Source organism: Excalfactoria chinensis, chromosome 4 (genome assembly GCF_039878825.1).
Source record: "Excalfactoria chinensis isolate bCotChi1 chromosome 4, bCotChi1.hap2, whole genome shotgun sequence".
Classification (NCBI taxonomy): Eukaryota; Metazoa; Chordata; class Aves; order Galliformes; family Phasianidae; genus Excalfactoria; species Excalfactoria chinensis.
In genome coordinates, this window is record NC_092828.1 from 61,014,688 (window position 1) to 61,031,802 (window position 17,115).

General features: G+C 34.3%; 1 long non-coding RNA gene across 1 annotated transcript in view; it reads right to left on the reverse strand.

Moving 5' to 3' along the window:
- Nucleotides 1-14,537, reverse strand: part of LOC140252139 (uncharacterized) — a 215,833-nt gene extending 201,296 nt beyond the window's left edge. Inside the window, exon 1 of the long non-coding RNA XR_011903547.1 lies at nt 14,462-14,537. This is a non-coding gene — a long non-coding RNA (uncharacterized lncRNA). The remainder of the gene's footprint in view (nt 1-14,461) is intronic.
- Nucleotides 14,538-17,115: the final 2,578 nt, after the last annotated feature.

Here is a 17,115-nt window from a genome sequence, read left to right on the forward strand (position 1 = left end):
ATAGCAGTTTGCTACAATCAAACTTTACATTCACTTTGAAATTGTCTTACAAAGATATAAATTACTAAACAAAACAATCATCAGGGTGATTTACACTCTTTTACAGAATGTAAAACATTATTACTATAGTGAAACTCCAAGGCTTAAAGGCATTTCATACTTGGTCTCACAGAGAAGTGATTCCTTACATCTTCAAGATGTGACTTCCTTTGTATTTTGTAAAATCCCAAATCTTCTAGGCAAGGATTATGCTCTTCTAACTTTGGAACTCTCAAAATTTACTGTGTTCAATTTTTCAATGGATTTTCAATACATACTAAGAATTAAGAAGTCTTCCTATAAACTGTGTTTGTAGACAGTTTTAAGTGTAAAAAAATAAATAATAATAATAGTAAAAAAACACAGAGAGAAATACAGCTCAATTTAAGCACACCCTTCTTAGAACATAATGTATATATACTGAAAATCTGTTTGCATGTTCCCATGTGAGTAAATAATAGATACCCAGAAACTTGGTTAACTGAGCCTCTGACTCCTATTTTCTTAACAAAGCTGTGTACCTGTACTTGGCATGAACAACTGGCAAAATCAAGGTTGCCCTGGCAATTAGATTACATATGTCTATAAATAACTGAATCTTTTTGTTTCTGACATTTTGGCTTCTCTTATATTCACTACAATGCACCCATATCAGATAGTATCTCAGCTGGTGTATGGATTTTGCTGGACTTATCAGACAAGATTTTTCCCCACATCCTTCCCCCCCCCCCCCCCCAGCCTCTTTGACTGAAGGCAGTTATAATTTGTTGATGTTGTCACTAGATTTTTCTTTGAGCTCTGGAATTTTGAATGCTTCAAATAACAGACTTACAGAAAGCAAATAAGGACCTTTGGAAAGATCCTGATGAAGTGACAAGACTCCTATCTATTTAATAAATTCTTATATTGAATTTGAATCAGATAGGTTTAATTTTTCAGTAGTTTACTTCTCACTTGTCAATTGTAATGAGTAAAATTTATACTTTGTAGGTACCATCATTTTAAGTTAGTTTTGTCTGATACATTAAATATCCATATGCCAAATTAATGGAATACAAGAAACAAAAATCCATTCATTTCTTATAGGTTACTGCAATATCTTCTTATGAGAGGGTTAGTGCTTTTTTCATATCCATGCTAAGACTGCACTATTAAAACAACTCGCTGCAAAGAGACTTGCTTTTCTACCAGCTCTTAAAAGTATGGGAACAATATGTCCTGATCCAGATACTGTGCTACTTTTTTCTATATTTAAACAAAATTAACGCATCACTGTGATGGACATCACTGAAAATGAGCCTACTTCAGGTACCAACTCCCTGCTTACCAATGTGTATTCAAAGAGTAAGAATTTTAAACTGAACACCAGGTTGCTCTGTAAGAACTCAAAGTGTTGATATGCAATCTGGGGCACTGGATTAAATTTTTAAAGTATCCTATAAATTTTGATATCTGTTTGCCTGACAAACTTCATACTTCCTTGCAGAGAACTCAGGAGAGATCTAAGAGCTGAAACTGCTAATTTACATGTGAGGAAAGTGTTAGTAGGATAATTTCTTCTCAAAGGGCTTTTTTTGAAATACTGTCTTCAACTGAAATGCTGTCATTGACTTCAAATGAGGTCTGGAAATCACACTTAAGATCTAAAGTACGCCTTCTTAATTTCACTCATCTTAGATTTGCTGGACTTCTGAGAACACTTCATATCATGTAATTCTTCCTAAGAAATGAAATGAAATGTGAATGGAGGCATATAGCACTAGTCAGAAGGTTTATGAACATCACTCAGGAAGCAATTACCTTAGCAATAAAAAGTCTATTTGATTACTAAGTTGATAGTGCTTTATATCCATGGTATGCATTATGTACTCAAACAAATGAAGAAAAGAAAAAAGAAAAAAGAAAAAAAAAAAAAAAAAAAAAGACCTAGTTATATATGAAGAGAGATGTAGGAATTAGAACGCTTTGCGCATCATTCTCTAAAACTGAGAAAATGAACCTATCTGCATGGCTCCTGAAGAAACCCTACAAATCCTTGGCAACACACATTCAGATTTTCAGTGCATAATTCACCAAGGTATCCTGCAGGTATCATGGCACTAGTATATACTTGTAGAAGAATGTCTAAGTTGTAAAAGAAAATGTATTTCTTGAAGTTGGTATGTATTTTCTGTATTATTTAATTAAATAAAAGTTAGTAATTTTTCTTTATTTCCTCTGCTTATGGAAAAAAAATATATGGAGCCGAAATACACAAATGACAATTGTGGTATTTTTCTAACTAAACCTCTCTTTGCAACCTTGCTTGAAATTCATCTCTCTAAGAATTTAGGGCACATGGAAAGTCATAATATTTTTTGCATACAATGCTTACTAAATCATTCCTTTCTCCAACCTTTCACTAACAATACATATAAGACTACAAAATGCCAAGCCTGGAAGTGGTTGAATTGTGCTAGTAAATGGAGTAATCAGGACACAAAAAAATATTAAAACTTTATCATCACATTAATTAAAAGCAGCAGATAGTAATGATTCATACAAAGATATACAGTTGGGTATATAGAATAAACCTTTGAAGCTTTTGAAAGACAAAGATGATCCCTCAATTACAGAAATACCATCTCATCAGAATATAGAAATTCATTTGCAAAATATACAGGCATCTGTCATTTCATTCACTGGCAATTCTCTCATCAGCTTCAACCAGAACTTTATCAGTTTCAATGGGCAACCTGAAGAGATTATCAAGAGATACCACACCTTGTGTTTGAGCACATACAGATTTCAATCTTGAATTATGCTACATCTAAATGATTAATGGGTAAGAGTTTATTAAAAAGGCAGCTCTCTTTGCTAAGTTGGGTATCTTTCATTAATAGTCCTACATATTGGTGCATTGTGTGAGGAAAATTTCACTTCAATTTCGATAATAACTCATCCTTTTCTTTTTGAAACTTAGCCTGCCATCAGTTTCTCATAAGTGTATGGAATGTCTTTATTTTTCTTTGTAGTCAAGTCAGTTAACATATTTTGAAGGGTATATTGCTTTCTATTTATCAGTTTAATTTGAAGCTACACGATTCCCTCAGAGAGCTCATCAAAGAATGTAGACATTTCAGTACGTTACTGTTTCTTTTTCCCAGTGACAGCAGCTCTAAAAGGTAGTGAACACTATTTACTTAAAAAGAAATGTTTTCCCTTATGCAATTATTGCTGGAAGAATCATTAGCCACAATAAAGGTTCAATGAGTCAGTTAAATATACATCTTATTTTATAATTTACACGTCTTTTAACACTTTTAGATCCCTTGGGTCATATTTATGAGACACAAAAAGGACACGGAAAACTAAATAATATTCAATATATAATGAACTTGTAAATTAACTGGAAAACTGCTTCCTCTTAATTAGCAATTTTTACATAATGACCCAGTATCTCTTTGGTCTCTGCTAATACACTAAGAGCACACTGCAAATGTTTCTTAAGTGCCAATTATACCTCAGACTTAGACTATTTATTTATTTATTTATTTAATATGTCAGAATTATATAGTGTATTCTTCAGACTAGGATTCAGTTCTTCATTGACTTTATTTTTCTTAATTTACAATCTCATGTCATCATTTACCAGTTGAATCACAGTACACCTGCCCTTTGTAAACTTTATAAGAAACACTGCTGTAATATCCAGGTGTACCAACTTCACAATACTTTGTCTAAAGAAAGAGTGAAGAGATCTTTATTACAAAAGAAGTTGAGGGTATCCATTTCCTAAACCACTGATGCAATAAGTATTCAGATTATTGCATTTATCATTAGTGAAAATCTCTATACTATCTTAAATTTAAATATTTAAATATTTACACCCATGTTAATCTTATGATGATGGCTATACTCATCGAACATGAATGAAAGGGCAGATTAAAATGAATAAGTCTGAGTTGCATTAGGAGGTGAGAAAGCTGAAAAGACTGGAATACTACTTAGGAGCTCACGATTAAACTGAACTTATTAGATACCCTTTAAAACATAATTTCCTAATTTCATTTTTTTCTTTCCTATAATTTGTTTCATTTAATATTCATTGGCCTTATTGTTACCATCTTTCATCTACTTTCACATTTGAGGTTCACTGACCATGAGTCTATTTTCTATTATTTCATCCATTAAAGGAAAGAAATGATTTTTGCACTTTTTTTTTCTGACATGTTGCTACTTCCTAAATGTTATGTTAAAATTTAATGAAATGTGATCAGAATGAGGTCATACATTGTGCTATCCTAAATACAAACCCTGTGCTCAAAGACCTTGATCAGTAAATTGCTAGGTCCAGATGACATATGGTTAATTTGTGATATATCATCAATATATCAATCATATCATATCTGTGTTTATCTAAAATCTCACTACCTATGAATTTAGAAAGGGAAAGGGAATATTTTTCCTTATAACTGAGTTGCTTATCTGATTAATTAAAGTCAGCATTTGCATATACCTATGTGTGGCATATCAAATAGCTAACTTTCTGTTTAGGTCTTTGTCCTCTAGGATACACTGTTGGTCACTGCATAGGTATGGGTCAGCACTCTGAGAGAGGTCCTAAATGAGCTTTGGTCACTTACAGCAGAACTGAACTATTATCTGGTAAATCAAGTACAAAATGTACCATTCATGTGCTTGAGATCTTTGACCTGATTAATATGATACATTATGATACCTATGAAAAAACATTTGAGATAGATAACACTGCACGAGTTATAATTGATATGTATAGCTGTTTTTTGCAGTGGATTACAAAAAGTTCCTAGACTCATAGAATCACATCATCACTAAGGTTGGAAATGACCTCCAAGATCATCCAGTCCAACCATCCACCTACCATCAATGTTTTTCACTAAACCATGTCCCTCAGTACAACATTTAAATGCTTCTTGAACACCTCCAGGGACAGTAATTCCATCACCTCCCTGGACAGTCCTTTCCAGTGTCTGACAATCCTCTTGGAGAAGAAATTTTTCCTAATGTCCAACCTGAATCTCCACTGGTGCAACTTCGAGCCATTTCCTCTAGTCTTATTGCTTGTTACCTGGGAGGTAGACCTACTCCTCACCACTCCCTTCAGGTATGAAGGGACACACAGAATGATGAGGTCACTCCTGTGCCTCCTTCCTTCCAGAATGAACAATCCCAGTTCCCTCAGCTGCTCCTCATAAGACTTGTGCTCCAGACCCCTCACCAGCTTAGTTGCTTTTCTCTGGACATGCTTCCTGGCCTTGATATCTTTCTTCTACTGATGGGCCCAAAAGTGAACACAGTACTTGAGGTGCAGCCTCACAAGAACTGAGTTCAGAGGGATGACCACTTCCCTGCTCCTGCTGGCAACACTACTTCTTATACAAAAGTTACTCCTGAGGAAGGTGCGGCAAGGGCTTAGCATTTTTTTTCTGCTTCAATCTCATAAAAAAGACAGATTTTGTCTCTCTTAGTTAGATACTTGAGTGGCAATGTCATTTGAGATGATTCCTGAAAAATGGAAGTGCTTTCAAAATTTATTTAAAGCTTGAAGGTACATTAAATAGTTGCACTGGAAGTGTATTCTGGAAATAAAATCCTATTTCTTTAAATATCTTCTTTCAAGAAAACCAAATTTTTCATGGGAATAGATAGTTTCTAGTTTCTGGAAATAAAAAAATACAAGAAAGACTTCAAACCTGAAACAAAGCTTTCTGTTTTTCAGGTCTGTTTGATTTAACTTCTTGTTTTTTGCTTTGATTAAAATTTTACATTTTTGAACTGGGGCTCTTTTCAGCAATAGGAATCCTTTGTTTTAGCATGGGGTAGAACAAGTGTAGAAATGCTTGAACATATTCCAATGTTCAGGAAGGAATATCTCTACCTGTATTTGAATAAAAGTATTCTCCAAACAGAGTACATGGCACTGGATAGAATAGGAACACCGCTTTAGACATACTGTGATGAAAATAAAACAGTATGAAATACTTGAATATAAAATATTCAAAGTTCATAAATATATAGATGCTGAATGACATATACATTCAAATGGGCAGTTTAAGAAGCAGCTAATGCTTTACAGAGCAGGCTGCACATCTGAGGCCAGCCAGGAAGCCCCTACAACAGCAGAAGAAGCAAAGGAGATGTGAGAGAGATGGGACTGACCACATGATGTAGAGAAGCTGACTTTGTCTCAACATAAAGGAGACAGAAGGGAATGCACATCTTCCTGCATTAGTCAGACCAACAGAGCATACAAGCTGAATAATAGCAGTATTTCAAAGAGAGTGTTGAGACTGAGCTGTCCCCAACCCACTTGCTCCTTTCCAGCAAGTGGGGAAGGCAACATTGTGACAGGGAGCAGAGGAACCAGCACTAGAGATTACACTCTCTAGTGTAATCTAGTGTTGCAATCATATTGTGCTCAATATAACTTAAATCTGTATTTTCAGTATATTTTGTACTAAAATCCACCTAAAATCAAGCATCTTCAGATAAGTAGTTTTTGTATTAATTACTATACCCTCCTAACATGGAATATCTAAAAGAACTTTGTCAGAGATGATTGGGCTCTCATATTACTCACAAAAATGACAAGTAGTAACCAAATAGCCAGCTCCAGTACAAAAGCATCTTTACTTAGAACAGTAAAAATAACATACTGAGCTGCTATACTTATTTTAAGTTCAAGAAAGTGATCTCCAGCAATATTTCAACCATGTATCACAGGTATAATAGACACACTGACAGTCCATTTAGTCCTGAGACCTTTCCCAAGTCCTTCCAATAAAGCACATTTCTCATCGAATGTTATCATTTAGATTCCCTCTTCTGCTTCCATTTCTATACCCTTGTGCAGTTTTTTACTTGGAAGAGTGTTTTAATAAGGACCAAAATCAAATAAATCCAAATGTAAAAGTGTAAATCATATTGTGTATGTCCATGACAAAATTATAATGTTTCTTCCCAATTATCAATTCAGAATGCATGTGAAAACTTGAGGACACACATACCTGCAAAAATACTAGCTAGCAAGAAAAAATATACGTACATTTATCTTGTTACGATTATAGGAATCCCAACCCTGAATCAAAGCTTGCTCTAAATCAGGTGAAGCTGCAATCTTAATCACGTCTCCAGGAAATGACCCATTGGGTCACTACTTGTTCTGAAGCACAGTACCATCGGTCTGTTCACCGGGATATCACACTGTCTTTAAAATGCTGGGTAGCACTCCTTTAGCTGTACTTGGAATCCACTCCAGTAAAACTTCATTCATCAGGGTAGTGGTCTTGCCATCAATACTGTTGTGCTTACAAAGTCTTTCAGCAGATTTGTCTTCATCTGTCACTTACTCTGACTTTTTAGCATGCCCAAAATACTCTTTCCAAGGTAGAAGATATACCCAAGCATTTCTGCTTGTCCACTCCCAGACATTAGCACTCTTCCCATTAGTTTCACTGAAAAGGGAAGGGATGTGACTAAACTTGACAGGTTTTCAGTTGGGCTACAATACAAGGACACTTATGAAGCATAGATTCCTCAGGTTTGTTATAATTATTTCATAAGTATCAGACTGAGTATTAAGAGAACGCCCTCAGTAAGTTAAAACTGCATTTATAATGCTTGACTCATCACCAGTATTAATTTTCCTATTCTTTCTACTTTGCACTAAAGAAAATAATACACCTGAAGCATACACTTGAGAAAAAAAGAACTCATGAGACATACCTATATACATACTATTTATTAGGCTAGTCACTAAGCACCATATAAATGGCTGTACTGTATATGTATGATACGAAGACGATTTATGTAGGCTTCATAGCAAACATGATTGTAGGAGGCCACAGTTACGCAGATAAAGAGGGTGTAAACACTAAAAATATGGGTTTTTATTATCATTATTACTTGTAATAGCCTCATACTTAAGCCTATAGCACTGATTCCTCCTTTCATTTCTTATAACCATTCATTATTAGATTTATTCCAGCCTTCTTCACAGATGGCACTGGAGAGGGATTATTATTATTATTATTTTTTCTGAATCATTTGTGGGAGTGTGTATTCATTATTTAGGATCAGTTTAGCAACTATTTCTGTACTGAAACATTCACAGCATATTACATGAAGGATAAAGAAGGGAATGGTAGTTTCTGGTGAACCTCAGAACACAGCAACTGGCAAATTTGATAATTTCTAAAATGAAGTTCAGACTTCTAAGCAGAAACACGCTGACACAGAAGTCTGGCAATGATCATCTGATTGACTATATTCAATCTTTTGGTTTTCTAGGATAACATACAGGACATATCATGCTGAATCTCTTTATCTCAGTTGTATCAGTTTCTTTACAGGGTCTTATCTATTTAATCTCTTTCATTAAAATTGTTTCTGTAATTGAGCTTTGCATCTCTATACTCTATTTTCAATATGGCCTTAAATAACAAGCAACAACAAATTCCATCAAAAGAGAGTAAGTTCATTGGAAAAATCACCTTGTGGCTACAGTTGTTTCAAAGAGTGAAAATTATATTCAGCCATGAACTTACGTACTTTATCTCAGATTCCTTTAAACACTCTCACAGTCATGCTTATGGAGAAGATGCCCTTATATTGCTGTATAACATAATCAAAGACCGCAGTATACAGTTTTGATCACCCTTCAAGTAACAAGGCAGGTATGTTTGTATCCACCTAGCACTCAAAACAGAGACAGTGTAAGATTAAAAAAAGGCACCAGCAGCATTAATATACAGCTCCAATAACTGCTGCAGATATCATCTACACAGTATAGCTCACTTTTCTTTGTAATTAAATCAGAACTTGAAAGAGCAAGAAATGTTTTATTAAAGCTATTATTTCTATAAATCAAGTAGTCTGCAACTATCCTTGTTTCCATGGTGGTATGCCTGTCATAAGGACATTAATTAGATGCAGCTGTTATCATTGGAAACACATTCTGCAAACTACCTGTTAGAGGATACAGTGTGATTTAGATTTGAAACTTACTCAAGGAAGCTTTCCCATAACATGAAAATCTGAAAGTCATGGGAGTTCTCCCAATTTCTACTTCTCAAAACATCTTTAGGATAGTTCATTGCATTATCTCAGTGTTTTTCCCTTTATTTCCTTTAATTCCCACATTCTGATATCTGCTCTCTGCAGAAGCAAAATCATCTTTAACTGCTAGCCATTTTTCACCCACAGATGGAGTTACCTGATGAGCCCTCAGTCTCATATGTTGGACTTTTACTTTCAGATGCTTCCCTTTTGTATCCTCTTTTCAGCATCCTGAACTGGTATCTTTGCATGATAACAATTCTACACCTGTAGCTCATCTATATATTAGTATCTGAGCAGGGGTTCGTTAAGTATTCATTAAGTATGCATTCAGCAGAGTTAAGTACTAGCTCACAGAATACACAAAGACAAGATGTCCACCTCACAATGTTGTTTCACACTTTGGTGTGAAAAACAGGGTGTGTGTTTATTTTGATAGCAAGGTCAAAATCTTCAGGTTTGAAATAAGGGCATCATAGACATTATCTAGCACAAAATACAGTATCTTTTCCTCATCTACACAGGTTCACCTAATGAGAGCAAAGAATTAATGCTGAAAGTTTCATCATACTTTCAAAACCATGTCAGTCATGAGAATCACACATCACTACCACTGCTGTGACAATTTCAAACATTATCATAGAACAGAATAAGTCTTATTTCATTAATTTATTCAATGTTCTTAGCATTTTATTTCTTGTATATTATATAAGATGCCTATTTTAAAATGTAAATACAACTTCTTCCCATGTTATACTGCTCAATATAATATCAGATATTTCACTGATAGCTACAGTACATTTTAGATGTGGCCTTCTGTGAGCATAAGGGCTTTCAATAACTATAAAAAATTGAATGTATTCACTTTATCTACCCATATATATATTCAGATACATCTAGCATTTTGAATTGTTTAATATTTCCACAAATATTCAAGTGATATCCTTTTCAACAATATGTTTTTATGACTACTAGTTGTAATTGCTCTTTTTAAACAAAAGTTACCACCTGCTTTTTTATTTATATAGTACAGGACACAATGACCTCTGCAATGCAAGACCAGACTATCCAAGTGAGTACTTTATGATACTGTCTTCTGAAAAGCAGGTGTGCTATACTGCCACACAAACACGTTGTAATGGAAACCATTGCTCACCTTCATAAACAGAAACACACGCTAGTAAATAAATTCAGTTATTGTTGGGCCTGCAACCACAGCCTTTAATTTATGACATAAGTGATCTTCCAGTGAGCTAGAGAAACACTTCCATCAAATCAATTCATGTTAATAAGAAACAGTGAACTACTCTGGAGAAGCTTCATTTTAAATGTTCTCAAGTTTTATCAATGAATCTTTCTTGGAATTACACAGGACCAAGAAATATAGTCTTCAGGAGACATTCTATGAAGTTAAGCAATCTTAAAACACTGGGCAAGCATTCAAGTTAAATTTCAGAAGAATGCCATGATATTATAATGCTCCACACTGAAAAGCAGAGTAGAAAGGACAAGGACCCTTTTCCCTCTCAGCTGAAAAACTGTTACAGAACATACAGCTTTTACAGGAGATACGGCAAGAATGTGACCAATTATATTAGCAAACTACACTGAATTGGACAAACTCAAGGCTAAATGCTGTCTGCAGGAGTGCAACAGAGAGCAGGGCCATTTATATCTATCTGATTCTTTGACCCTTCCTTGGCCTTGTCTACAGCTTGCTATAATTTATCCGAACCCCCAAGAATGCTGGGCTAGACAAGGTAAGTGCAGCTCACATCTTTGGTCTCCAGTCTCCCTTGACATCACATGCCCCTTTCAGCCATCAGAGCTGTGCAAGTATCAGGGCTTCATTGCTTCCCTCCGACAGGATGCACAATTCTTAAGAGAATTTATGTACAGAAGTGGAGAACACCCTCTCAGAAATATTTAATAATGATAAGTAAAGTTACTCCTGAAGAAATTCTGAGCCACAAAAAGCCACAATTTTGTTAGAGAAAAAAATAATCAATACATACACGTTTGTGTTGAAAGACTAGGTGCCACTGTTGGCCATTTATCATAAAATTGACTAAGAATAATAATAGTAAACAAAATGCTATATCAATAAGCTTTTTTTTTTTTTTTTTTTTTTTCCCCCCTCAAAGTAACATGCAAATAAGGTTTTAAAATAAAGTTAATTTAATATTTGATTACATTATTTATTCATCATTATGACCCACCCTTGTGGGGAAACATTACCTCCTAGTTAATCAAAAATGACTTCCTCCTTGAACGCAAACCACATTAGCACTCCAAAGGGACATTTCTTCTTTTCAGTATTTTTCCCTTTTACGTAATATTCTTCAGACTTATTTTTAAAATCATCACCAAGTTTTTATTTGATTATTTAAAAGAGGGAGTTAAGAGTGAGAATTTTGGCTATGTTCCTTTTGAGAAGCAGGATTATTATTGGAGTGGTAGCAATATGTGCCTCATTACTGATCTCAGGGTACGAATATTTAATAACGTGAAACGTTCTGAACATGAAGAACTCTTATTTTTTTCAATCAAGAATTTTTCTTAATGGTAAGTAACACCTCTTTCTCTAAACTAACTGCTAATGCAGCCCATGTGACTCCCACGCTCTGCGAAAGAATGAATATCAGAAAGCCTAAAAGACAAAATAAATAGAGAAAAAATGCTGCTGTTAGCAGGAGGGCAGGGCAGGGAATGGTTGCTCTTCCCAGAAAGAGACAGGAACTGCTGCTTTAGAAGGTGCCACAGGGAGGACTAGGAAAACCTGTGTTTCCTCTCCTTAATGCAGGGGGTTGCTTGCTGCATCCAGCTCACTAGGCAGTCCCCATGGCACATGGCAACCATTCTGCAAGACCAGCTTTAAAGATTGTCAGACACAGATTTCAACAATATTCAAATACATATTTTTTTCTCTATCCTTAGCATACATACACGACAGACTTCTGCTAAGAGTAATAAATGCTTGTGAAATGATTTCACTGCAAGCTTAACAAAAGGAGGATAGTGGCTTGTACTCCTTGTTGGCAAAAGCTAATATGCACGTTCAGATCCTAGGTGAATTGTGAAACTGTTATCACGATCTGTATTTTATAGACTGGAAAGCAAGAAAATATTCATGCTTAAGGATCTAAACAAACAATTCCCTAAACTGCAATAAAATCCCTCCCAGTACTGCTTTTGTTTTGCTAATTTAATATTTACTAGTTGTTTTAATTATTAGTGATGACTTGGGAACCTGTGTAGGAGGCTGCTGTGGGTGAAGAGGTAAAGATCTATTAGATAAGGCCTTGTTCTTACAAGGTTACTTCATTAGTGACAATACGGGGAACTAATAAGAGGGGATGTCAATTAACATCAAACTGTGGTTTTATTTTACCGAAAAGTAATATTGTTTTATAACTCCTGAAGTCATGAGAAAACAAAACTAAAATGTAAATTACCAAGTAAAACATTTAAGTAGAACACTGAATTCCCCACATAATTGCCATATGCAAAATTTAACAGATCAGAGTATAGAGTCAAGTACATTTCCATGCCATTGACTTACATGCTATTGGACAACTTTCCAAATTTTTCATACAGCAATAGGCAGCTAACAAAGCAATTATTTCTTATTTATTTACTTGCTATTGAAATTACGCCCACAATAAGCATTTTAAACCTGTCAGAAAACAGTATTTTTCTTCACAAACTGTAAAAAACTACCAGTTATTGTTCAACCGCCTTCAAAGTAAACAGATCTCACAAACAAAAACAAGTTTTTAAATGTATTAATGAAAGTGCATGTGAAATATTTAATTTCTGAAACACATATTTGAAATATTTACATAGGCAACAACATATACAGCCTACTTGGAAATGTTACCTCAAATGTTACACTGTGCACCATTCGCCACTCTTCTATCTTTACATATAACACAGCAACCATTGGATTTTGGAACTCTTTGTACCTAAATGGCAATGTTGAATTCAGAGTTATGCAGCTGCCACATATCTCTCAGTTACTGTTTTGCCAAGGCATAATTACACCCAGTACCTGAAGCCAACTGTAGTGTTCTGGAGCCCTGCCTGTTAAACCTTCTCCTCCCTGTTATTACATTAGGGTTTAGTTACTTTCACCTGCTTCTGTATACATAGTCAAACTGAAAACACAGAGCGATAGATATCCTCTGATTTATTATAGCTTCTTTTTGGGAAAAAAAAAAAAATAAAAAAAATCTACTTTTTATCAAGCATTTTTTACAATTCCAAATTTCTAATATTTTTACTAATATATCTACTATTTGAACAGATGCAAAGGAGGCACTTCTTACATATGACTAACACAAACCAGAGGATTTCGTGGCTGCTGGGAACAAGTGGAAGGAAATAGCTGTGCAGTTTTTCAACTTACTCTGTTGTAGCTTTTAAAAAAGAAAATAAATTTCTGGAGTTGAATAATGAACATTGTTAAAATAGATTTGAACCCCATTCTCTCCCCATGCTTTAATCCTCCATATAAAGATGATACGGAAAACAGACATTTTAATGAAAAGTTTCAGACATTTAGGTCTTTATAGCACAACCCAAAATGAAGATGCTCCCTATGTATGTATGGATATTTTTGTAGGTTTTGAATGGACAACTTTCCATTATGTTGTCTGGAACAAAAAAGAAACTTTGATTATGGGTAACATTGAAATGTTTCGCTATCTGTTCAGAATTCTTTTCTGTAATTCCTAATTTGTAATGCTGAATCTTTTCACCAATTTATCTGCACTGTTCTCAAAACACTTTTATTTATCAATCCTCTTACTTTATTCTCCTAGATGTAATTTACTCTTGAGATCACAGCCAGTACTTTTATTTTTAACTATAAATTGCTAAACTTCATAAGAATAATGGTACGTAAGCATCTCAATGGGGTATTCATCCAAAAATCTGTGCTCTTACATCTTAACAAATTATGTTGTTAAATCTTCAACATGGAACAGCTTTTCGACATTCTCATCAACAAAATTCACTAGCAAAGTTACTGCCTCCACATGATAATGTACATCGTGTAGACAGATGCATAAGTAATCTATAATCAAGCATTTTGAATTGCAACCTGATCCAAAACAATGCAAGTCATTTCCACATATTTTTCTCATTTCCTGTTTCCTATTACTAGCTGCTCATTTCTATTAGATTTTAGTGTTCTTGTATTAGGACTGAACAGCGGAAACCCTAGAGATTTAGAAATACAGATTGGATTTTTACGATAGGTGATTTCTACATATCTGTTTGTCATTTGCTTTTATCTTCAATTCAGAAATATCATGTCAGAAATATTTAAGAAAATAATTACCTGGACTGGATAAACACACTTCTGAATAGTAGATTACATTCCACATCAACTCCAATATATCACATTTATAGCCTCAAGAGGTGCTGGAAAAATAAACAAAAAGATAAGTCCTATTACATTCAAAAAATGAAGCCTGAACATAAACTTCTCCTCTTTTTTTTTTTTTCTTTCTTTCTTTTTTTTTTTTTTTTTTTTTTTTTCCAAATAGTAAAACAATAAAGTTAAATTCTTCTCCCTTCGGCCAACAAAATGTGCTCTGCTTTTCCCAGTCACTGGTGACAAATGACAGCTTCCCATGTTAGCATATTTGGTGGTTCTAGTACTAGAAGTTTAAAATCTCCACTCACTCACATTTTTCTACTGAGGAACATCCAGGCCTTGCGTATGCTCTTAAGGGAGGATAAATGTGGCTTACCTGAACTTTCATAATTGTTGCTTACACTGAAATTCTGACAATATGGGTACATAACAGCTCTTTATGTAAACCAATAATCCCTGAAATAAATGTACTGGAGGACACACATACAATTGAATTTCTAGTAGGATAAATGATTCTGAAAATGAGTTAAGGAGACATTCTCTAAACAGAAAAAGGAAAAAAATAAAAAATAAAAAAGAAGCACAGTATCATTATTTTTCATGAGAGACATCACTCAGAGGAATGGGTAGACTGGTAGTTACACATTACTAGCATTAGAGGCATATTAAAGACTCGTTGACTGCATATTTCCATAATGTTTTGAAGTTAGTTGATACAAACTACCAAAAGAAGAGATTCCTACACTAAAATTTGTAGGAGATACTCTGATCTGACACTACAGTATACATAACGAAGTCTGACACACACTTAGTATATGATGATGTATGATGTTACATTCTTCAGTCTGACACTTGCAGTTTCATCTTAATATCATCTGGCTATTAGGCCAGCCATCCTTCTGTACTACTTTCACACTTAACATTCCCAAAATTCAGAATTAAAAAAATAAAAAAAATAAATAAAAAAAAATAAATATCTGTATTTGTTCAATTTAAGAAAATGCAAATGTAATAAATGCTCAAACTGAAATAATCAGTAAAAGATTATGGAATGTAGGGTATGAAAGAGAATTAAGTATGGACCGTGTATTTATCCTTGCAAGAGCTGCACTACATTGACTGTAGTTGTACCATCTCATACAGTCCATAAACATTTTGGATATAAGAGCTTTAAAATCTGAGGAAAACAAACAAACAAAACAAAACTCGTCTGAATGAGAGTTCCATAGAAAGGTACTCCTATCAATAAAAATAATTTGAAACAGAAATGAACATCACTTTGCAGCTTTGTCATTCAAACCACGAGGCAAAAGAGAGCGCTGAGAAGGTTTCTATATTACTGACGTAAAACAGACCTACTGAGAAAAGAAACTACAATATGAATTCACAAAGTTGCTCAGGGATCCTCAGAAATATGTTAAGCCTCTCATTTCCTTTCTTTTTTCACTAAATCATGAACAAAAATCAAACCCAACATTAGATCACCAAATCAAGAATACTTAATGGAAAGAAAAACAGCAACAGAGGGAGGCAAAGGCTACTAGAAAAAAAAAAAATAAAATAAAAAAAATCAGCTTTTATGGACATGAAAGCTGGGTTACCCCATTTTATAGCTATCTATACAGGCAGATATATATAAAATATACACACTGCATACATTCACATGCACCTAGTTACATGGAAAAAATGGCTAACACCCACATCTGGGGAAGCACAGATGTGCATCAAGAACAAATATGCAACAACATAATGTGAATTTATAGCAGAAAGATTATCAGTTACATTCTCACCTGAACATTTTAGAACCGCATTAGATAACAAGGGACAATAAAATAAATGTAAATGAATGCCATATTTCAGGACTAGGACTGCCAGTACACCAATATTTAGAAACAATTTCCCCTATGTATGGGGATTTGTGCAGAGTAAACATCTGAAGCAGGCTCAGGTGAGCAGTGGAAAAAGCTTAAGGGTGAAGGCTGGGGACTTGTTAGGTTTCTGACATGTGAAGTACTGGCTATTGCAGGCAGTGTGGAATGCTCTTGGCAATGACTGTAGATGGAAGAAAAACACAAAAACAAGAAGACAAAAAATCCCTGTTTTTTGCTGATTTTTGTTTGTTAGTTTTGTTTTGTTTTGTTTTGTTTTCAATCTGGGTGACAGAAGGAAACCATATCTAAATAATCAAAAAAAAGAACACATCTTCACTCTTAAGGAGAGAACACTCACAAACAGAGTAGTGGTTAACTCAGGTGATATTAAAATATTTAATTTTGAAAATAGTTGTTCACTTGTATGATCAGATGGCATGTAACAAAGAGGAAGTAAGAGGAGCATTTAAAAACTAGTATCATCTGGAAAATTCTGTTACCCTTTGATTTCAGCAACCAGAAATCTGAAGGGCACCAAATTTTAGTAGTTTGTTTTCCTTTAACTTTTATCAATATCCATGGTAAATGTTCTGTGTTAGTGAGGTTCAATATATTCATTAATTGGCATACCATATTATATGTGAGAGTCATGGTTTTTTATGTTTGCAGCACAGAATATTGACTCTCTATGCATATGTGTACACAACATGAGACAGGTTATTTTTAATTTGTGAATTAATAAAA